Source organism: Podarcis erhardii, assembly GCF_964252035.2.
Source record: "Podarcis erhardii genome assembly, chromosome: 3".
NCBI lineage: Eukaryota > Metazoa > Chordata > Lepidosauria > Squamata > Lacertidae > Podarcis > Podarcis erhardii.
This window is the reverse complement of record NC_138507.1, coordinates 33,440,259-33,464,850: the sequence shown is the minus strand read 5'-3', so window position 1 is coordinate 33,464,850 and position 24,592 is coordinate 33,440,259. Positions and strand designations below refer to the sequence as shown.

Sequence of the window (24,592 nt, the reverse complement as noted above, 5' to 3'; positions counted from 1 at the left end):
CCTGGACAGTAGGAAAAAAACATGTTTGACAAGGAGTTGTTGTTTTTTTTTTTTAAGGGCTATAAAACATGTGGCAAGCTTTTGGTTGGACCTCATTTCCCTCACTTTAAGAACAAGTGAGATCTCATGGGCGGGGCGGGCGACATTGATAGATAAGGATAATGATCTCTGAGGAAATGTGTTCTCTGGGAGCCCACATCCTCCTCTAGAGCCCAGGCTGAAACAACACAAAGGAAATGTACCCTGAGGAGAGGGGTGGTAGCCAAGGATGAGAGTCAAAACCACACATTTATACTGAACATGTAGTTCGGCAGTTGTGTTTTCTTTCAACAGCTGGGGGGAAGGATCAGGGCCACAGAGAGGAGTTTGATCCTTTCCACTCTGCTCTGGCCCCAGTGAAAACTACCCTCCTTGCTGCAATTTGCCTCAGGGGGGGAAGCTGACATTGTTCTCTTCTTTTAGGTCTCAGGCTGAAGGAAGGTGAGGACAGGTGACCTCACCTAGGCCCGAAGTCACCCCCCACCAAAGCAGGCTCAAAGCTTCTCAGAGCTTTTCAAAATCATTTTTCTCAGCAGCTAAAAGGCATTAGCTAAACATCAGAAACATTCCACTTGCTGTAACTAAAAAGATTGCAACAAAGGTAGGGAACACAGTCCATTGTTTCTCAGGCCTTTCTGATGCCTTCTGGCCTTGCTAAAGAACCACATTGCAACTTACTTTCTGTCCAGGAACCATGCCAGAACAAGAGATTGAAACATATCTGAACACTCTGAAACCCCTTTCCTGGGAAGGGTGCCAAGAGTCCAATAGTCCCAAGACAGCTTTCTGTTCATGCTCAGTGGAACTCATGGGGCAGGACTCTGGAAGGAGGAGAAAGGGGGAGGGATCTGGAATGGGTATATATGCTTGTGCACATGATTGTGAACTCGTGCATGCTTTTTGTGACTTATCACACTTGCTCCTTCCACCAGTTCATGGATGGTAGAAATAAAAGCCTTTTCTCCAAAACTATTCCTTGAGTGTCTGTTGACTCCCACTTCCCTTTCCCAGGCGCAATATTTTTCCCACCCGAGGGCAAAGCCTCATAAGGCTACAAGGCTGCCAGGAAGCATGGGGCAAACACTGTTGTCTAACTCCCAGCACCAAGGATCAAGTCTTTTCTTCTCTGTATCTGAGGAATAAGGAATCAAAGTCATGCTGTGCCTGCAAGATTGCTCAGCAATGGATATAAACCCCTGCTGAGTGAGCAGCAAGATTTCCTCAAGAGAACATTTTTAAAATTAGCATTTGGGTGCTCCTATACCCTGCCACAAATGAAATATTGATGTCATTTATAAAGAATGCCACAAGTCTCACTGCAGAACTATTTGCACAGAAACCATTGCAGTTTATAAGGGGAAATCTCTACTTTTATCATTACAACCAGTTTAGGAACACCACAAACCAGAATAAATTGTTCCAATCTGACTGTGTTTGTGTCCTGGCCCTCCCCGTCTGATGGAGAACTTGAACTCACAACCCTATTTCTGCCAAAGGCTTTAATGTGTGGATAAGGCAAGCTACAATTTACAAGGGTAAGCAGGTTTATGACAGACTAAATGCAGGGCTAGGTGCGAGCTCAGACGTTGAGCCAACAAGCGCCACTCTGCAGTTTACTTTTGAAGGAAGGAAGGGTGCCCAGGGTGGGCAGCTGAAGTCCTGAGACTGGGCAAAAAAAGGCATCCATTTGAGTGGGTTGGCTATACTAAATTTGATTGCTCTGTGCTGGCATCTCCATGGAGATGGAGGCAGGGTTACTCTCAACCGCCTCTCCAGAGGGAGAAGGCTTGTGAGTGACAGGAGGTGGCACAAAAGGCAAACAAAAGGCGTATTTGGAAGGAGAGTGCTGGGACCCTCTTCTGCTAGCTCACTTGAGCCTTCCCTGGGGTCTAACTCTCCACCCTTACCCCCTGCCAGAAGACTGGTTTCCTCCTGAGGGATCAGACACCTCTTGAGACCTGGAATCATCAACCTGCAGCCAACTGGGTCCCTCCAATACAAATTCTTAGAGTTCCTCCTATTCTTTTTCTGTGACACCTCAAAGGAGTTTGAGACTCAAGGGAAAGCCAGCTACATTTAAATATGTTGCAATGCCATTAGTTTCAATGGGACAGATTTAAGCACACACTTAACATTCCAATATAAATTAATAAGCTGGGTTTGGGTTCAATAACACCCCTATTAATGAATCCATTGCCCATTATCCCAATATGGTCTTTTCGCAAATATGTAATACTTTGATGCCCTCTAATGGGCTACTATTAAAAAGCATCCTGGGGGGAAAAAATCATCTGACTTTTTAAAAACAAAACAAAACGAAAACCCTGTGGTGTCCAGGCAACTTTCTTTAACAGTGCGCACACACGGAAAAGTTGTTTCACAAGCTCAGCTCTGTCCTCTCCCATGTCGGCAGAAACATGCCTTTGTGTATGTGTAAAAAGCAAACTGTTTCTACTTGTGTGTGGGTATGTGTGTAAGCTATGCAGAGTTCTGATTCATGCAGGCAAAGAGGATGCCACTCCAGCCTGCAAGTCTCAGCTCTCAAGCATAACTAATTCTCTTCAAATGTGCATTGCCGTCAAATGGCGGCAGGCAATACTGGTTGTATTAAGATTGTTTTCAAGTGTACATATCTCTGGACCAAGCCGTTATTCTGTTTACCATAGCTTCTGTCAGGGCCGTCTTTATACAGGGGTGCAAGGGGTGCAGGGCACCCAGGCGCCGAATTCTGGTGGGTGCCAAAAGTATATCTACTGTATACCAGTCCCTCTTGATTGGCGGCAGCGAAAAGCAATGGAATGAAAGTTCCTGCCCCCCTCCTCTGTAGCGTCAAATATTCCTGATGAGTCAGGAAACAAAAGCAGTTATTTCTGCTGTGTCGTCGTTACTGGTGAGTGATTTCCCTCCCCCTGAAAAAGCTCAACAACTGAGTTTGCACCCACCCCCCCAAAAAATTGGGGGCAGCTGAACTAAATTTGGGGACGCTGGGTGGATCTTTGCACCCCATCAATGCATATGCTAAAGATGGCCCTGGCTTCTGTAGTCCAACTCTTTAAATGTGAATAATCATTGGCCAAGATTTTGACATGTTTTCTAATATTGCTACTGTCTCTGAAATCAAATAAGAAGAACACTGTCCAACTTGCAGTGACCAATATTACAGAAATATACTTTCTCTATCAGCATGCCTGATTCACCAGTCAGGCAGTCAGAAACCAAGTTGCATAAATCAGCAGGCTTTTTCATATAGACTTCATCCCCAAACTGGTAATCGTTCTTTATTATCTCCATTTCATTCTTCTCTGATTCAGCTGCAGATAACTCTTAATAATAAGACTGAGATCGTATCAAGTTATGTTTGGTCAGAGGTGTTCAGAAGACATTATGTTTTCTAGACAAAAATACCCACTCGTAATGAAGGGCTTAAGAAAAGCAAAGTGTCATTGGGAATACAGAGGCCTCCTTTCATTGATTATGGGTCAAAGTGGCTGGTGGTGATTGATGAAACAAAGGGGATTGATAAAGCAGTAATGGTAGAAAGTGACATGCGTTGTGGAATGGGACTGTTTTGAACAGAGTTGCATGGAATAAAAGAGTTGTTTATCACGTTGCTCCCAGGGATGTCTGGCAGCAGCTACTCTTACATGTGGTGTACTACCGGGGCTTTTCAACTTTTGAACAATGGATGAAAAGGAGATGCCTTCATCTTTTCAGGTATTGAGATCAGATGTTTTCTTCCTGAAAAGTACTTGTGATTAAAGCTGCAAACCCTTAATCCAAAGGGGAGTCTAACAGTTTAAGCTTAGAACCAAACCTCGGGGGGGGGGTGTCTTTAAAAGTTGCCCACAAGGCAGCATATCATCAGTTACTCTGAGGGTCTCCACAAGTTATCAGTGGCTGCCATTTGCAATTCTCTTGCTATTACACACACACACACATTCTGAACAGTAAAAATGAGCACATTTGATCTCACACAGCTTACAATGCTATCTCTGAGGAAATGCACAAAAGTTGCACTGTGCCTGGAATGCCTTCCCTCCTACCATGGGATCTTTATCTTGGACCTAGTGAGTGCTTATCAATTCTAACACTCTTTCACTCACAGCCATTTGCTGTAACAAGGGTTTACTTTGTGGATGAAACTGAAATTTTCATACAAGTTTGGGCTCAACATTGACTGCTAGTGTCGAACCACTAACTGTACAACAGGCATAGGCAAACTCTGCCCTCCAGATGTTTTGGGACTACAACTCCCATCATCCCTAGCTAATAGGTCAGGGATGATGGGAGTTGTAGTCCCAAAACATCTGGAGAGCAGAGTTTGCCTATGCCTGCTCTACAATAGCCCCATCAGTTTCAATGTTGTTTCTAGAGGTGGGTTGACCAGTTAATTTTGGTTTCTCTCCGTTTCTCACTTTTTCCAATCTGAGGTTCAGTTGTCCACATTTCCCAATCAGTTGTGTCCTCATAAAAATTAATCTGCAAATTCATACGAATTTCTCCTAACATCTTCATTTTGATATGCAATTATGCCTTACATGATGCATGTTTGTATGTTATTTTCATTAATATATGCATTTTTGTGCACATTACTTTGCTGGAGAACTGCATGGCATAATTCAGAGAAGCGCACATTTTGAAGAATGCCTAAGTTTCATTTTGCATATGGTTTCAGGAAGGACAAATGAAGTTGCTTCACCTTAAATATGAGCTGAATTGAATTTCTTCTCCATCCCTAGCACACTTTAGTTCCAAGTTAGCTAGCATAAGACCAATTAATTTGGATCCTTCATACTAATTTACACACCTATTGTTTCATTTACTAGGCTTGCACAATGTTAGGATGGAGCAGGAAGTACTCATAGGGTCATGGAGGATGGCAAGGGGATGGAGGTCAGTGCACAGGAACCAGAGCAGTAGGACCCATCACCAGAGGGGCCTCTGTCTCTACCAACATGGTGGGCTCTGAGACATAGGGAGCAGCAAGAGTTCTAGGAGGCTGAGGCAGACAAAGGCCCACAGCCCATCTCCCTAGCTGGCCAGGTGGGGCTCGCTAGCTCTGGGAGGAGGGGTGTGATTCCTCAGCTGGATTAGGCTTGAAACAGGTGAGGGTCACATGCCTCATCAAGCCCAGGTGCTGCCATCAGCAGGCAAAGTACAAAAGGGAAGTAGAGCTCAACTGCCCATGTTGATGGACCTTGTCTTGATGAGAATGTGCTAGAACCTCTACAGGACTGTGCTTTTGGTTTGATTCTGGACTGTGTTCTGACTGCTGGACTTCAGACTTGATTACTTGAATTGACCCTGGACTTTGTCTCCTGGCCTTTGGACTTTGCTTGTGTGGCTTGACACCCAGACGTTGGACTAGACATACTGACTTGCTGCTAGGTAGGTCAGGGGTTCTGAACAATTGTTCAACCAGGCTTTTTCAGGGGTGCATTTTCAGGGGCGTATTATCATTTAAATAACATTGTACACCTACATGTGTCTGCCTGTGACAGTTAGCTCAGACTTCAGGCTTTTGGACCTATTGCCAGAGAAACATGGCCAAGTCCAGCCTTGCACCATAGCTGTGTTTTACCTATATACCTAGGCAAACAGATGGATTTTGCATCCCTAGAACTACCAAATAATGCAGAGTTCCACTCCCTTGGACACACTAAAATTGTTTGGCTTTGCCTGAGGTAAAAAAACAGCAACGTCAGAGAAAGAGAGTGACTAATTTTATTTTTGGTGTTGTTAAAGTGAGTGGTTGTATCAGAAGCTCTTTAAATTACCTGTTTGCCCATCCTTGTAACAAAGATGTCACATTTGTATGGAAAAAAGAGTTCATGGGGAAGGGATATTGACAATGCATGGCTCTCAGCAAGGACTTCCCAGACCCTTTATTTGGGAAGCATTTCTCCCAACTGGGGCTGAATTGTAGCACACATAGAGCAAAAAGGAAGTTTTCTAAATGAGCCTGAACAGTGAACTACCTCAGGCCATCTGTGGCTCTAATTTCTGCCCAGCACCCATGCAGACATGGTCTGATAGCCCACCTGAATGTTTCTGATATTTCTACTGGGCCAGTTCTGCTTTTCCTTTTCCTTTTGCTTCAGCTGGGCATGATCCCCCTCCCCTATTTTTTGTGGTTTTAAATGTTTGCTACCTTCAAAAGTATTGCTGCTTGAAACACCATCCTTCAATACAAAACCAAATGGAACACTGATTTAAATTATTATGCATTTTGTATTTCCGCTGCTGATATATCCTTAAATTTATAATCTCTGCAATATGTCTCCTCTTTAAGAAATTGCTCTATTGACATGTGTGTAAAGAATCAATGTTTCTTATAAAATTTTGCAGTGAGGTTAACTATTGATCTAGGATTAATCCTTAATTAATTTCAAAGACAGCAACAGTAGGAGGTGGAATGACCTATTGAAGCGTGTTTCACTTAGAATTGCCAACTGACTTTTTTTTTAATAGAGCAAGTAAAAAACCAGCTAAGTCAGCATATTTATATATACGCTAGCCTGCAGAGTGCTGGATGATAACACTGGGCTGATTAGATGTCTTGATTTTAAGCAACTAATTAGATTAATTGCACAATGATGAAATATAAAAGAAACACACACATATCACAGCATTGTACAAGTTTTTACTAAAAAAAGGTAGCATGAAATAAGGTGCTGCTCTAAGTAATACAATGTTTTATTTTAGGGGGTCAACTTAGATTCAGCAGCATTTAGTTCAACCCCCTGAAATGCTGAAGTACATTTTTTAAAAAGGAAAACCAGAACCTAAGGTGACAAAACCCCCACAAAAACCCACGTTCAAATAAGACCATGAAATATTGTATCCCTTATTGAGGAGGAGAATGGACTACTAAGGGGGAGAAGGGGAAATGGAATAGAGTATCCTGGAAATAGGCATGGCTCGTTGACTGGAATAAAGGTAAAAGGTAAAGGACCCTTGGATGATTAAGTCAGTCAAAGGTGACTATGGGGTTGCGGCGCTCATCTCGCTTTCAGGCTGAGGGAGCTGGTGTTTGTCCACAGACAGCTTTCTGGGTCATGTGGCCAGCATGACTAAACTGCTTCTGGCACAACAGAACACAGTGACAGAAACCAGAGCGCACAGAAACACCATTCACCTTCCTGCCACAGCAGTACTTATTTATCTACATGCACTGGTGTGCTTTTGAACCGCTAGGTTGGCAGGAGCTGGGACACAGCAATGGGAGCTCACTCGGTTGCAGGGATTCGAACCGCCGACCTTCCAACTGGCAAGCCCAAGAGGTTCAGTGGTTTAGACCACAGCACCATATTGAACAGAACATCACACTGCTACACGCAAAGGGGATGACAATGGGTATCTTCTCCCAAAAGTTGACTATTGTATCAAATCCTCTAATTGCATGAGGTTTTTAGCCTCTACTCAACCCAACATGCATTGCATTGCATTGTTGTGGAGTTTTGGACTACAACTACTTTCTCAGTCAAATTAGATCAGACATTGATTGAAAATTATGTTTAATAGTGAACACATTTTTTTAAAAAAGCACAGATTAATATCAAACTTAATATACATCAATTGTCACTGTTGCTAAGAATTTATGCTGGTATATCAATATTGGCTCAAGGCTCCAGTGTAGAAATCCTGTGATGCTGCTGTGTTGCCCTAATTCATTGTGACTTATGGCAGACACCACCCTAAACAGCTATGCAACTCACCCAGAAAAGTGTTTCAGAAAACACCATTTAATTCTGATTTATTAGTTAATCTACCACACAAGTTAATCAGTTTCATGTTTTACGCTTCAGTGATGCTGTAATTGTGCAAGTCTAGCCTTGTTCCAAACAAGACCAGCAACTTCTGTAGCATTACCTGACATGATAACGAAACAGAACATTTTTAGTATCCATTGTAAGGCAGTAATTATATAGATTTCAAAAATTACCACTCGCCCTCCTTTACAAGGATCCTCATAGATCAGGATAGTGGTGGAGAACAAGAATGTATTACTCATTTTTGTTTATATTTCCAAAGTGAGTATTCTCCCTGCCGCTTTTTACTGCACTGTCCCAAGAGAGAGCTTGTGTGTAACTTGAAATCTCGGAATGTCAGCCATGGCCTCTTGATAGCCTCATTAATCAAGTGCTTGCCACACTTCATCTTGCAGATGTTACAGAGCTGGACTAACACCCTGAATGCCGACTCAGTGACATAGTTTTAATACCTATTCCCTCGCTCCCTGTGGTAATCCAGTTTGGAGAAGGGCTCTATGTGACTTCCAAGAAGAAATAATCTACCTTCCTGGGTTATTTTTAGAACCACAGTCTGATTTGGGGAAGTCCCACCAGCCCACAATGCCCCATCTCCTCTTAACCTCTCAGAGGATTCTTTTTGGAAGTTGCATGCAGGGGTGAAGATGAGCATGAGAAACATGTCTTCCAGGAACGTCCACAAACTAACTGAAATTTGGGTCCAATTGTTGATTAATGGCATCAATACCAACCAGTATTATTAACTATGCATTGAATCTCCTTTTAGGTGCATCTGTTCAGTGTTAAACAATGAAAGTTCCAGTCCTTGTTCCTCTGATGAGTCTCTAGAGTGCTTCATTGTCTGAAGAAGGTATGTGGATATCCTCTACTGGAGATATATAATCATTGCAAACCAGCTTTTGTCTGCACCAAGTATTTTTTTAACCTGTCCTTTGATGACTTCTTGCTGTGGATCCAGTTTGCATCTGAGCTCCCAAAATTAAAAACAGCTGGCGTTCTTCTTGAGCAGCAACTCACTTCTGAGACATGTCCTGATGCATAGTGGGGGAATTGAAAGAAAACTAGAGCTTCCATTTAGTTATACAGTGCTCAAAACACATCTCATTCATTAGGCCTGAATACAGGTCAGTGTCATGAGTCAGAATTTTATTTCACTAGATTTAGAACAGAAGACTAAGGTTCTTGGTCCTCATTGACCCATATAAAAAAAGATCAAGAGCTGGAATTCAAAGTAGGGCTTGCCTGATGGAATGATGACCCCCTCTCTCCTCCTCACATATGTTGTGTTCTGGAGATTTCTCCTGATGCCCGGAGCAAATTGAGGAGAGTGGGGAAAGCCACATTGCAGTAGTGGGTGTCCTGGCGCTGGTTTATGCTAATGCAACTATTTAGTTGAATCTGGTCCAAGGTTTGAAGGCTGCATGGTATGGCTTCAATTAAGTTTCGTAGATTCCTTCTTAAAAAGTCCAGAGTGTCCTGGTCTGGAGTTCTGTGTACTCAGAAGTGCTCAATGTGCATGTAAACCTGCCAGTTAGCTCAGCACTGTCAGTTCCAACACAGCTTGCTGTATTCACACTCTACATTATTAGGTGCACAGATATAACATCCTAAGTGTGCACCTAAAGAAACATTGCGTGGAGAGGCATTTAGGGTGGACTACATATCCTGTCTCTATTGTGTATCTTCAAAGTCCAGCTGCTGCTTTTTCTTTGCAAAAAGGGTGGTAGGTAGGAACAGTTCTCAGCAGAGAGCAGCAGATGGGAGGGGCAGGGGTATCAACTTGAATAAAATATTGGGGGCATGCCCATCAACTTTGGGGGCCTTGGCCCCCTCAAATATTTTATGGGGAGAGTAGAGCCCATAGGAATTAACTCCTATGGAGAAGGGAATCCTTCCACCTTCCCACACCCACCACTCCCTCCTAATTTCCCCATACTAGTAATTTTTCTCTCTCCCCATCACCTGAATCTGTTAACTGGGGCTTGGGAAAATCTTCTGGGAGTGACAGCAAGAGACAGAAGGGAATGGCTGAGGGATAAGGAACCTGTTGCCCTTCAGATCTTGTTGTATTCCAAATCTCATTGGCCCCAGCTAGCAAGGACAATAGTCAGGAGTGATAGGGGCTATATTCTAACGATATCTGAATGGCCAGGGGTTCCCCACCCCTGGATTAAGCACTCTCCTTTCCCCCCACTGCTTCTCCACTGAAAGCTATTCCCTCTACTCCCCTGCTTTGCAAGGGAGAAAGTCTGGGCTTTGAAGAGATGCAGTGGAGGAAGTACATGCTGTTCTGCATTAAACCCACCCAAAAATGTGAGCAAGAATTTGGTGCTGTGTTTTGGTTTATCCACTCCCTTCCTTCAGGACTCAGCACAACTTGTGCACAAGCTGGGGACCTTACAAGTGCTATATTAGAGGATCTGAAGTTGAGGTGTTATCAACTCTTAAAATTATACCAGTTTCAGGGCCTTTTTGTAAAACTGGGATTTCACTATGGGGCCAATTGAGTCAAATGAATGGTAATCTTGACTTGGTGCTCAGCCTTTCCTGGCTCACAGCATTGTTTAAATTACCAGTCTTTCCTTGCACTTATGGCTTGAAGTGGCTTTATTTGAGCAAAAGGGAAAGCAGACTAGAACTGGGAGAGGGGGGAATGATAAATGGTGCCCATGTTGTGCACACGTGTGTTCCCTTTACTGCAGTCCAATAAATGTCCTGATAACTTACAACAGAGCCACAGGGTCACACATCTGTTAATTAAAGCTTTCCATCTGCACCATCTGATGATCATTGAGCCTGATCCGTCTCACTCATGCAAAACACCCATCATTTATCAGTAGACTTTTAGTGTGCATGAATACAAAATTCACAATTAATCCATCTATGAGAAGCTTGTCCGCTGTCTGTCTGGGGCTATTAGTTTGCAACTTCATTAATGGAGTCTTCTGTGGATCAACCCATTCATTGCATGGCTGCATTCTACCACAAGTATGAGGATTTTTGGCCTCATCTCCATATATGACAGGAGATAGGTAGGTCTGGATTGCAGCTACAAAATAGGGGGGGGGGGTCTCTCTCCCCATCTCCTTTCCCCCTCAAACCCTGGTTTCTGTTTTCCTTTGGCTAGGATTCTAAATACTTTTGCTGGTTAAAGGGATTTGTATTTCTGCCTGGCCTTTTGCCATCATCCAATAGACCATATATATTTGGTCCTACACTTGTTTTTAGTGGCATGGCAGAACAGTAAGGTCTGTATAAATCAGGTGTGAAGTTTCAAAGGAACATGGTGAGAGTTTATCCCTTGCTCCATTGTACTGTTATTGGATAGAGGGGTTGGAGAGAATGGTGTCTGAGGAAAAATGTAGACTGCATAGTTCTAGTTACAGGTAGGTAGCCGTGTTGGTCTGCCATAGTCGAAACAAAATAAAAAATAAAAAAAATCCTTCCAGTAGCACCTTAGAGACCAACTAAGTTTGTAATAGGTATGAGCTTTCGTGTGCTTCTGGAAGGAATTTTTTTGTTTGTTTGTTTCAACTGCATAAAAAGGTAAAGGGGACCCCTGACCATTAGCTTCAGTCGTGACCGACGCTGGGGTTGCGGCGCTCATCTCACTTTACTGGCCAAGGGAGCCGGCGTAGAGCTTCTGGGTCATGTGGCCAGCATGACTAGGCCACTTCTGGCGAACCAGAGCAGCGCACAGAAATACCGTTTACCTTCCCACCAGAGTGGTACCTATTTATCTACTTGCACTTTGACGTGCTTTTGAACTGCTAGGTTGGCAGGAGCAGGGACTGAGCAATGGGAGCTCACCCCGTCGCGGGGATTCAAACCGCCGACCTTCTGATCGGCAAGTCCTAGGCTCTGTGGTTTAACCCACAGTGCCACCTGCGTTAACTGCTTTCCATTTAAAGCACACACACTTTCCATTTAAAGCACATCCCACCCACCCACCCAAGAGAATCATAGTACCTCCACAGAGCTACATTTCCCTGGAGCCTTAAACTACAGTTCCTAGGATTCTTTGGGGAAAGTAATGCGCTTTAAATGGATGGCGTGTATGCTTTAAAAGTGTGGGTATGTTGTGAAGATCTACATATGTGTGGGAATGTATATTAATGCCTGCATCTATTACTGGACCACTGTAATTGCTTTTTGTGTTTCTGATACGGTCCATAGTGAACAACTCCAGATAGCATGTACATAATACATTGTCCAGCCAATGAATGTCAAACTGGTTGAGTGTTAAAACCTTTACTGATATTCACTGAACTTGGCAAATATAACCCTGGCCAGATACTAAACAGTTCAGAGACATACATGTCATGAAAAATTACAGGGTTGCTGCAGAAATTAGCATTCCTGTGCCAAAATCCCGCCCCCCCATAAAAAGCAGTAATACTTAACTGCCATTAACTTGTGACCTCACTTCACTGTGTGTTTCTTCATACTTGCTCTACATAATAGGCTGCTGATGAAGGGAGAAAGGATTCATATAAGATTATGGACACAGAATCGGGGTTAGTACATTTATAGAGAGGATTTGGAGAACCCAACAGGGGGTGCTGGTTTGGGAGGCAACTCTGTGCTTTCCATAACATGTCGCTTTGCAGTATGAAACATGAATAAAAAGTAATAAAGACCATGTGTGTGTATGTGTGATCCTGAGAGAAATTCTGCCTTTCAGAGGCAAACCAGTGGTCCAAAGTGCTTAATGTGTACCCTACCTGGAAAGAAATGTTCCCACTTACACAACCAAGTTACCAAAACATTATACAAATATAACTTGAATGTATTGATAAAGCATTTCTGATAAACTATATTGATATAACTTGAATGGATTATTGATCATGTTCACGTCACACTGAAGATGGGTACAAGCAGTCTCTACAAATACACTGTACAAATGGGTTTTTTGTGAGTGTACGCTAGTTGATTTTTTTCTTCAGCTCACCTATTGCATACACAGGTTACACTGGTACATGAACGGTACGCTATTTGTGAACACCCCTTACTTTTAACAAAAGCAAACTTGAGTCTCATTTACCAAACTAACGGTGATTTTGAGAATTTGTACTGTAGTTCCTTTCATCCAGATGGAATTTATTCAGGTGGTATTCCTTCAGAATGTTCCATCATAATTACCTTTAAGATGTCAGCACATGCGCGCGCGCACACACACACACAACCTATGGCACTGGTGGCAAGTTAATGACTCTGAAGGCGATGCCAAAATAAGCAGAACATAAGAAAACCAGAACATAAGAAAACCATGGATGCTCTGTATGCCTTGCTTGATAGCAGTCCCATAAGCGGGGCGTTCACCAACATTGGCCAGATTTTCAGTGGTTCGTGGCACAAATAGGCTTTTAGTCTGACTGCTGGAGATAATGTGCAGTTATTGATTGTCATGAGATTAGTGCCAGTTCCAGGGAAGGAAGAGGCTGGTGTTTACTGAAATGGATGCTCTTCAATTGGAGAAAGGTCCATTGATGAATCTGACATTTTGGTAAGTAGGGTTTTTGAGTTCAAGTAATAGTTAATATAATCATCTCTTGGGGGTGGGGAAAAAGCCATCTGGGAAGGCTAGCACACCTTGATAGAGTTTATTGATTTTCTTTTAATCAATTTTCTTAATAGGTTTACAGCTGCAGCTCTTGCTATCTTTGGGAATCCATCCCACATATTATTTATGCTTTGTAAAACGTGGCATAGACAAGCCCATTCCTATTGCATTATTAATTTCCCTAAGTGTTTTATGCTGTGATCTTTCTCAGGAGGGTGTTTCCTGTTCGTTAGCTATCCTTTATGCTACAATCTGTAGCTAAAAGAGAACAGTCTCAGCCCTCGTTATCTTACTGAATTGGAGCCCCCTCTTGTGGTGATAATACAGCTCTAAAAACCTTGATGAGAAATATTTAGGTCTGGCCTGCATAGAGTAAGCATGTGGACTGATTAGGGCCCCCTACTGACTGTGGGACAAGAAGCTACGGAACAACTGATTGGTTCAAAATTGGAAAAGGAGTACAACAAGGCTGTATATTGTCTCCCTGTTTATTTAACTTATATGCAGAATTCATCATGCAAAAGGCTGGGCTGGATGAATCCCAAGCCGGAATTAAGATTGCCGGAAGAAATGTCAACAACCTCAGATATGCAGATGACACAACCTTGATGGCAGAAAGTAAGGAGGAATTAAAGAACCTTTTAATGAGGGTGAAAGAGCAGAGCGCAAAATATGGTCTGAAGCTCAACATAAAAAAAACTAAGATCATGGCACCTGGTCCCATCACCTCCTGGCAAACAGAAGGGGAAGAAATGGAGGCAGTGAGAGATTTTACTTTCTTGGGCTCCTTGATCACTGCAGATGGTGACAGCAGTCACGAAATTAAAAGATGCCTGCTTCTTGGGAGAAAAGCAATGACAAACCTAGAAAGCATCTTAAAAAGCAGAGACATCACCTTGCTGCATAGCTGTCAACTTTCAGATTTGAAAATAAGGGATCAGCAGCCTCACCTGTCCCGGGGACAGTCTATGGGATATCTAACAATCCGGGATAGCAGCAGGAAGCAGCGGGAAGCGGCGCTGGAATAAGGGAATTTCCTGCAAAAAAAGGGAAGGTTGACAGCTATGACTTGCTGACAAAGGTCCGTATAGTTAAAGCTATGGTTTTCCCACTAGTGATATATGAAAGTGAGAGCTGGACCATAAAGAAGGCTAATCACTGAAGAATTGATGCTTTTGAATTATGGTGCTGGAGGAGACTCTTGAGAGTGCCATGGACTGCAAAAAGATCAAACCTATACATTCTTAAGGAAATCAGCCCTAAGTGCTCACTAGAAGGACAGATCCTGAAGCTGAGGCTCCAATTCTTTGGCCACCTCATGAGAAGAGAAGACTCCCTGGAAAAGACCCTGATGTTAGGAAAGATGGAGGGCACAAGGAGAAGGGGACGATAGAGGACAAGATGGTTGGACAGTGTTCTCAAAGCTATGAACATGAGTTTGACCAAGCTGCGGGAGGCAGTGGAAGACGTGCCTGGCATGCTCTGGTCCATTGGTCACGAAGAGTCGGACATGACTAAATGACTAAACAACAATAACAACTGACTGTTTTGTGCTTATTGTTCAGTTTCTGTTAATTGATTCTCATGAAAACTTGCAGATTCTGGCTTCACACAATTAACTCAAGGCAGTGTCAATTTACTCTTGGCAGAAAGCCAAGGTCTGCTTGACCTAGAAACTACTCACTCCGATTGGTTAACGACCAGCACTCAACTCTGTTATCTAGGAATGCTAGTACGTTTGGGGTGTGGTGTGTTAGGAGTAGGAGTGCTGTGTAAGGTTGAGAGAGAGAGAGAAAGAAAGGATTTATTTTACTTTGTTTTGTATGCAGAAACTCTGCTGGTTTCTTTTTCCTTTTAATAAATCCTGTAAATAGTTATTCTGAGTCTAGCTGACTAGTCATTTCCACCTCAACCAGCTTCTTCGCTGTGCAGGAAAACTCTGCTACGTTTGGGCTAAAGCCATTAGAGCTATGCCTGACACTTCAAAGTTCCAAGAGGTTATGGGTATTGTGCTGCCAGCCTGAGTTGTGGTGGTGTCAGCATCAACGGTGTTGGTTCCAGTAGTTCCGGAAGTTTTTGTTCCTGTTGGTGCAGCAGATGGACACTGGTTGGTTCCTGACTGTTGTGAGCTGGTGACGCAGTGGACACAAGGACAACAGTTGCAGCGTGTGAGTGCTGGGTTGCTGTGGTTCCTGTTCTCTCTCTCGGTGGTCGTGAGTAGCTGGTTCCGGGTTCCAGGGACATCGCTCTCAAGATGGCCTCTCAACCAGTTCAGATGGCTTTTGAGCGTCTGAATGACTCCAATTACTTGCTGTGGTCGGAACGCATGCAGGCAGTGCTGCAGAGGGATCGTCTCTGGCAAGTGGTGAGTAAGTTTCCTGCGAAGCCTGATGATGAAGACCTCGATAAAGACCAAAGAGCAAGGGCCACAATTGTTTTGGGGCTAGAAGATTCCCAGTTGCCGTATGTGAGGGGAATCAAGACAGCTAGAGGTGTGTGGCAAGCACTTAAAGAACTTCATGTGCGTGAGACAGCGGTTTCCAAGCTGTTCATTCGCAGGGCATTGTACAAGGCAATGTTACAGCCTGGGGTTACAATGCAGGAACACCTACACAATTTACAGTTAAAGTTTGCTGCTCTACAGGAAAGAGACTGTGCGTTAGACCAGCAGGAGAAGGTGGCTATTATTTTGAGTTCTCTCCCGGAAAGCTGGGATAATTTAGTTTTGTCTCTAGAAGGCATACAGGAGCATGATTTATCAGTCAGTTACGTTACTGGGCGTTTGATTGAAGAATGGCAGAAGAGGCAAGAAAGGTCGTTTGCTGCAGAGGCTTCTACAGGCAGGCGGTTTGAAAGGAGTTCTCATGCCGTGCCAGAGTTGAAGCAAAAGCAGCGTACCAGTGAGGAGTCAGCGTTTGCTGTTAGGCGTTGTTTCCGATGTGGGTCTTCGGCGCATCTAAAACGGCAATGTCCAGAGTTGGTCAAGTCTCAGTGGCCGGTGCAAGAGCAGAGACGAGATCAGCAGCAGCAGCAGCAGCGTAAAAAGAAATTCTTCAAACGAAAACAGTCGGCTCAGCTGGTGACCGCCGAGGTCAAGATTGCTGATGAGAAACAAACTGTCTGGGTGGTCGATTCGGGCGCGTCTCGGCACATCGTAAATTCAGATGAATTGTTTGTTTCCAAGAACTCAGCACAGCGCAGCCAGGTAGCCCTAGCAGACGGAAGTACTTCCGAAGTGATTTCGGGGGGTGCAGTTTTTGTTCCTTGTCTTCGTGAATGCCTGCAAAATGTACTTTGTGTGCCTTCATTAAGGAGCAATCTGATGTCTGTAGATTGTTTGCTAAAAGCTGGGTTTAAAGTGTATTTTGAAGGAGACAGTTGCATTATTAAGAAGGCTGGTGAGATTTTAGGCACTGCTAAGTCAGAGGGAGGCTTGTTTTGGCTTAAAGCAGGATCTCAAGTTGCAGCAGTAGTCAGTAAATCTCAGCCTGCAGTGAATAACAAAGCTATACATGACAACTGTGTGCACTTATTGCATAGGAAAATGGGGCATGCTTGCTGGAAAAGTGTACTAAAAATGTCTGAATTGGCTGATGGGGGTAATTTAAAGAGTTGTAACAAGTACCTTGATTGTAATGTCTGTAAAAAGGTTAAAACCCACAGAGTCTCTTACCCCAGAAGTGACAGAGTTAGTGAGTCACCGCTACAGCTGGTTCACATGGACGTAATTGGTCCATTTGCTGTAAGCAGGGGTGGATCGCGTTTTTCATTAACAATTGTGGATGACGCCACACGTTACTCTTGGGTTTTTCCCATGAAGAATAAGGGTGACGTGTTCACTAAGTTTAAAGGCTGGGTGGCATCTGTGGAAAGATTTCTGTCCATTAAACTCAGAAGGATTCAGACGGACAGAGGTGGCAAATTTATGTCAAATGCTTTTAGAGATTGGTTACAAAAGCGTGGCATTGGGCATAGAAAAACGAACGCTTTTTCCCCAGAGGAGAATGGCGTTGCAGAGCGAAAACACAGATCTTTACAAAATATGATGTTTGCCATGCTTGATGATGCTGATTTGCCCATGTCTTATTGGGGGGAGAGCATGCTCACCGCGTGTTATCTCCAAAATAGGCTCTTTCATCAAACAATAGGTACAACCCCGTACTTTAAATTGTTTCAGAAAAAACCCAAAATTGACCATTTGCATGTGTTTGGATCAAAAGCCTGGGTACTAATTCCAAAACAAATGAGAAAGAAGGGAGATCCTAAGACCAAACAGTTAGTGTTTGTGGGTTACCAGGAGCTGGGAAAAGGTTTCCGCTTTGCTGAAGGGACAAATGGCATTGTGATCTCCAGGAATGCCAGTTTTTGTGAACATAGTGGCTGGGAGAGACTACATGCCAATACTGAGGTTTGGTTTGAACCTTCCCAGGAGCTTCATGACTCTGAAGGTAAATATAGAGAATCAGAGTCTGAGGGGGAGGAAAGTTCAGATAAGAGCTCTCAAGAAAGTGGAATTAGCCAGAGACCAGTTGCTACGCAACAAAAGAGAGGTCGTAGTTCTGAGGAGGAAAGTGGGTCAGAAGAAAAATTTTCTCCCAGAAGATCTAAAAGACAAAACAAAGGAGTGCCTCCGGTGCGTTTTTCTCCAGATACTGCAAACGTGTTTAGTGTAATTGCAGAGCCCAAGAGTTTTCAGGAGGTGTTAAAGTTACCAAAAGAGGAGGCAGAGCTCTGGAAACAGGCAGTGATCAAGAGTTTTGTCTGATTTATGTAGATGATGTATTGTATGCTTGCAAAACAGATAAACAAACTAAAAGGTTTGCCAAGCAATTGTCCAGCAAGTTCAAAATGAAGGACTTAGGCCCGGTTAGAACATATCTAGGGTTGGAAGTGTGCTGGGCCCAAGATGGCAGCTGCCTAATTAGTCAGCAGAACAAAGTTAAACAACTACTGACTACATACAGGATGCAGGATTGCAAAGGGGCAGTGGTGCCTATGGATCCAGGTTTCATAAAAACACTTCATATAGATGAGAGTCCTGAATTTGAACATCCTGATATATATCATTCTGCAATTGGAAGTTTATTGTATCTAGCACAGTGGTCCAGACCTGATATTAGCTATGCAGTAGGCATATTGAGTAGATTGGTCTCAAAACCCACACTAAATGCCTGGAAAGGGGTAAAACAAGTTCTGAGATACCTCAAACAGACAATTGGCTATATGTTACAATTAAATTCTTCAGAGGATGAAATGTTGAGTTGCTTCTGTGACAGTGACTGGGGAAATTTGCCAGATAGAAAATCTGTCACAGGACTAGTCATAATGGTCGGTGGAGCTTTAATCAGCTGGCGGTCACGCAAACAAGACGTTGTAAGTGTGTCATCAACAGAATCCGAGTACGCCGCATTGAGTGAATTGTGCAACGAGGTGATTTATTTCAAGCATTTGTTAGCAGATTTAAATGTAAATTGTGGAGAACCAGTACGAGTTTACATTGATAATCAGGCTTGTATAACCTTAAGTAAAACAGAGGGTTTCAAATCACGTTCCAAACATATCTCTGTAAAATACCAAAATGTACGTTGCTGTGTACAAGACAATATAATCACATGTACTTATGTACCAAGTGAAGAAAATGTAGCAGATGTATTAACTAAACCATTGGCAAAGATAAAGAACAAGCAAATGTGCAAGGGTTTAGGTTTGCTGGAAAAACAATCTCCTACATAGGTGTTATTTGATGTTAATTGTCCAGCAGAATCTGTGAGGGGGTGTTCAGTTTCTGTTAATTGATTCTCATGAAAACTTGCAGATTCTGGCTTCACACAATTAACTCAAGGCAGTGTCAATTTACTCTTGGCAGAAAGCCAAGGTCTGCTTGACCTAGAAACTACTCACTCCGATTGGTTAACGACCAGCACTCAACTCTGTTATCTAGGAATGCTAGTACGTTTGGGGTGTGGTGTGTTAGGAGTAGGAGTGCTGTGTAAGGTTGAGAGAGAGAGAGAAAGAAAGGATTTATTTTACTTTGTTTTGTATGCAGAAACTCTGCTGGTTTCTTTTTCCTTTTAATAAATCCTGTAAATAGTTATTCTGAGTCTAGCTGACTAGTCATTTCCACCTCAACCAGCTTCTTCGCTGTGCAGGAAAACTCTGCTACGTTTGGGCTAAAGCCATTAGAGCTATGCCTGACACTTCAAAGTTCCAAGACTTATTTGGGGACTTTCCAAACATGTGTTGTTTGCAGTCTATTCTTGGCTTTTTCTGGGAATATCTGGAGCCCACACTGGACCATCAACAGCAGGGGGTGGGTTGGAGAAAGCCTGCATTGTATTCAGTGCTGCTTTCCCTCTCCTTGGATTCAAAGGCATGTAGTGAGATACTTGCTTATTATTTATTCTCTCTGTTCCCCTCATGCACCCCATATCACCACCAGATATGCTCTGCAGGGTTGGGGGAATACTATAACAGATTTAAGGGATGCACGGGGGAGGAGAGGGGGAGAATGTTTCATTGCACAAGGAGAATATTTGCCTGAACACTTCATTGAATTCCACCCTTAGAATTAAGCACAGTAAACCATAATTGCTGAAAATAAGCCAAATGCATCTCCTTTCTGGGAAACTGCCCAAAGCAGTATCCAGGAACATCAAGATTACCAAGCAGCTTGAAAGGCCACTGATCATCTTGTCACCAGGTGGTTGGTGTCAGGTTTCCACCGGCTTACAACCACTTCTTGGATTGACTTGCATCTAGATTCATACCTGGCTCCTCTGTGTGCATGTAGGCTGTGCAGCACCTTCACTGCATCTTGACTAATGCCATTCAAAACAACCATAGTTGCTTCTATCACAAGCTTGTGGAACCTGTGGTCCTGCTGAACTATGACATTGACTGTACTTGCTGTGGCTGCTGGAAGAAGTTGGACTTCAACAGCATCTGGAGGACTGCAGATTCCCAACTTCTGTTGCAGCACCTGTTTTATAACTTGTCCTCCTGTCTGCCATGGGAAACAAAGCATGCATCACTTGCTCTTCCACTTTGCCTCATTTCAGCATAACAGGATGTGAACCAGCCAACCTGCAGCTTCAGAGTTATTTTGCTAAATTCATTTGTGGATATATTGTGGGAGAGAGGGACATTAGTACCTATTAAAGAAGTTTCTGAATTATAGGAGGACAATTAAAGGATGACCCCACTTTCTTGGGGTCTTACACATATTTATTATCAACTGTCTCTACCTTAACTCACCCAGAAGCCACATCTCATGATATACTCTTGAAACACTTTAGGTCCCTTCAGACATTACTCATGTGAAAGTGGGGCATGCATAGGATGGTAAGTGGGACTGCTCTTCCTTACAGATATCTTCAGCTGAGAGGCCTATTTGTATGTGCTCAACAGTGATCATGTAGTGCCCAAGATGACATGGATGCCTGTGTGTGTGTGTGTGTGTGTGTGAGAGAGAGAGAGAGAGAGAGAGAGAGAGAGATAGCACGCACTGTACAGATAATTCACAAGAACAAAAAGCATTTTATTCTTGACCCCAGCCCTAAGAAGCATTCATGGAATCCACTAATGGCTCCCACAGCAGCCTAACTGAAATGAAGTGTGTAGCATTGGTGTGTGTGTGTGTGTGTGTGTGTGTGTGTGTGTGTGTGTGTGTGTTTTACCGACATTGTTATGCAATTCCAAGATCTCTTAACTTTGAAGAGAACCATGCAAAGCCATTTTAAACTGCGTTCAAACAAAGTACAATGCATCCCTGAGAGACACTTTTTACAGATGTTCTTTGTTCCAAATGCTCCACAGATATGAAAAATTATTCCTCAATGTTTATTCTGCTACATCATGTCAGTAGTTAAAATTGTTTTCTGTGCTCACAGTTTCAAAAGAAACTTTGCAGACCGGGGTGGGGGGTGGGGGCGGTGGTCATTAAGTCTTAGGTCTGTTTCACCCATTAGGAGACAGCAAGCCTGGGGTTGCCATCATGCATGTACATACTTTCAGCAGGGAGTGGCACCCAATCCCCGCTACCTAACAAATGCATGTGTAGGTTAATGCGCATGTTTCAAAAGATTTGTCGAATTCACACTTTATGCTCTACCTTATATCTTAAAATATAATCTTGAAACATACTGGGTACATACCTAAAATGTGTTAACTGTGAAACAGCCCTCAGAGCATATTGACAAGAGGAATGTAAAGTTGCCTTAAATGTATGGAGAGAAAAATTGCACAGCCAGAAATATTTCACTTTGTATGTATGGGTTATCCCTTGTCTTATTTTTCAGGGTGAAAAGGCTTCTCTGGAGCAGATAGCTCACATGGTCAGAAAGGCCCATGGGTAATACAGTCAAACCTAGGTTCCCGAATGCTGAAAACCTGGAAGTAACTGCTCTGGGTTTTGAACGATTTTCAGAAGCCAAATGTGCTATGTGGCTTCCGTTTTCAGTTTCCCTATTGTATTGAGGCTTCCACTTTCAGTTTTCAGTTGTCGAATGTTTCAGAAGTTGAACAGTCTTCCGGAATGGATTACATTCAACAACCGAGGTTTGACTGTACTGGCAAAATGTTAATTTTGAAACACTTTCTATAAGCTAAGTATTTGCCATTTCTAACAATTCGTTGAGATGGGTGGGATTGATCAAATTTGTCATAATCTGGCATTCAAGACTTGATTTTACTGCACTACAGCTCCAAACACCCCTGACCGCTGGCCATGCTGGCTGGGGCTCATTTGAGTTGGAGTCCAACAACATTTAGAGGGCCACAGGTTCCCAATCAGTTTTATTTGGGTAGCTGTAAAGTAGAATAGTACCTGAACGACACCTACTCCCATATCAATCTGCTGGAATGTTCACATGGAAGCCTGCCTCTGCGTGCTTCATTTTCTTAGGTGAAGTGGGTGGCTATCAGAGAAGGAACCTTCTCAGCAGTCCCTCACTTGTTGAACCCTTTCCTTTCCTTTATCTGGCACTGAATCTGCTGGCTTTTAGGTCCCAGGTAAAAAACATTTCATTTGTCCAGGCTTTTCATGGCTTCTTGGTGTCTTTTGATGACTCCTGTGGTTTTACTGGTGTTTTAAATCCATGTTGTGCTCTTTTAGTGCACTTTTATTGTTAGCTGGATTTTACTGTTATTAAGGGCAATGTTCTAGGTCTCATAAAGAGACAACCAGAAACCAATGAAATATAGCAAAATGTGTTTATTGAGACGGTTTTATTTTGAATGGCCAACGGCCATAATCGTACCATGCGTGTTTAGTTTAAACTGGCTATTGTTGTTGATACAGAAAAAATCAATAAAACATTTTGGGAGGAATTCAACATCACTTTTCTGCTTGTTCTGTCAGAGCAAGCATTTCAGCTTGACAGAGGGAATGATCCCCCTCTCCTCCCCCTGTGTGCTGTTTTGGGGGTTCTCCCTACCCCCTGCCAATTTTGGGGATGCAGGGACAGAATGTGGGGAAGAGAGGGGAAAGCACCATTTTGCAGGCAGAAGTCCTTGCACAGTTCACAAAACCATCTTGCCCATTTATTCTATTTTTTAATGAGCAATTAAGTAGCAAGTATACAGTGGTACCTCAGGTTAAGTACTTAATTTGTTCCCGAGGTCCGTTCTTAACCTGAAACGGTTCTTAACCTGAAGTACCACTTTAGCTAATGGGGCCTTCTGCTGCCACTGCGCCGCCACTGCGTGATTTCTGTTCTCATCCTGAAGCAAAGTTCTTAACCCGAGGTAATATTTCTGGGTTAGCGGAGTCTGTAACCTGAAGCGTATGTAACCTGAGGTACCACTGTACTAAGAATCAAAACTTCCTTTTACCGGGCCATATAGGGCTACTTGGATATGCTGGATTTAAGTTATGTGAAAATACTTTTAATGAATGCATTTTAGTTTTGGCTTCAGAATGGAAGACTTAAGGAGAACAAAGGTCTTGTCCACACTTCCACTTATCCTGTGCCCAGAAAACACATGTCTGAACGGTTTTCTGCTTGTCCCATGCTTTCTAGGTCAGACTGGTTTAAGAGGGTACCTGGGATCTAGAGGAACTCCAGGTTTCTGCACAACAGGTTGTTCACTCAGTTCTTTCCTAGTGCTGACTAAAAATCTGTTATAGCTTTGGAAGAGCTAGTCTCATAGGGAGAGGCTGGAGGAGATTGTCACAGAAGAAGAATGTGCCCTGTTTCCTTTTAACGTGAAAATCCTTGTAATACAGTTGCATGCCACTCTTTAATTTGGAAGTAATTTAGCTTCCTGCAACTGCTTGTGGAAATCTGTACATGATTAAAAGGCTTGTAATCCTCTCACTCCCTGTCTCACTCGTGACAAGGGATTTCACATAATGACAACGTGTTCACTAAGGCTTCTCATGCAGTTACTTATAGCGAACACGTTCAATTAAAGTGCAAGAGTAAGAAGAATTATACTTTAGTTTCAAACAACTTTTTTTTAACCATCCAAGGTCTTATAAGAGAGCTTGAGGGGTGGAAAAACTACAGCTTGGTATAATTTTTGACAGCTCTACTGTTTCAAAATACTAACTTGTATTTGACACCATGTAAGCATATTAGGCACAGTCATTTCACTTAACCTTTTCCTGTCCGAAGAACAGCTGCATTTATTTTTCTTGTTCCCTTGTGTTGTGTCTTTCCCCCTCTGTTGTTCCTCCCTCTGCAGAATGCTAAATTTTTGAGTTCCTCATGGCAGGAACCTCCTTTTCCTGTATTACTCTGTAAAGCACTTTATACATAAACAGTGAATAAAACAAACAAAGCAGATCAGGATAGGTGCAGGGAACCTTGATCTCTTTGTCATCTGAAAGTCACTCTTATGCCACCGCACCCCACTAAGTCCAGAAGCACTACAGTTAAACAGGCCATTTTGATCTTGAGTGGCAAATTAGCCCCCATTTGTGAGTAATCTACTTATTACCTCTTTGTGATTACAGTGGTACCTCAGGTTACATACACTTCAGGTTACATACACTTCAGGTTACAGACTCCGCTAACCCAGAAATAGTGCTTCAGGTTAAGAATTTTGCTTCAGGATGAGAACAGAAATCGGGCTCCGGCAGTGCGGCAGCAGCAGGAGGCCCTATTAGCTAAAGTGGTGCTTCAGGTTAAGAACAGTTTCAGGTTAAGTACGGACCTCCGGAACGAATTAAGTACTTAACCTGAGGTACCACTGTATATGGTTTCACTGATTTTTT

The 24,592-nt window shown here is 43.0% G+C and overlaps 1 protein-coding gene across 1 annotated transcript in view; it reads left to right on the top strand.

The window, feature by feature from the left end:
• Positions 1-8,571: 8,571 nt before the first annotated feature.
• The window catches only part of COL21A1 (collagen type XXI alpha 1 chain), a 113,117-nt gene continuing 97,096 nt past the window's right edge, over positions 8,572-24,592 (top strand). Inside the window, exon 1 of the mRNA XM_081857570.1 lies at positions 8,572-8,661. The gene's annotated coding sequence lies outside the window, so the exon portion shown is untranslated. The remainder of the gene's footprint in view (positions 8,662-24,592) is intronic.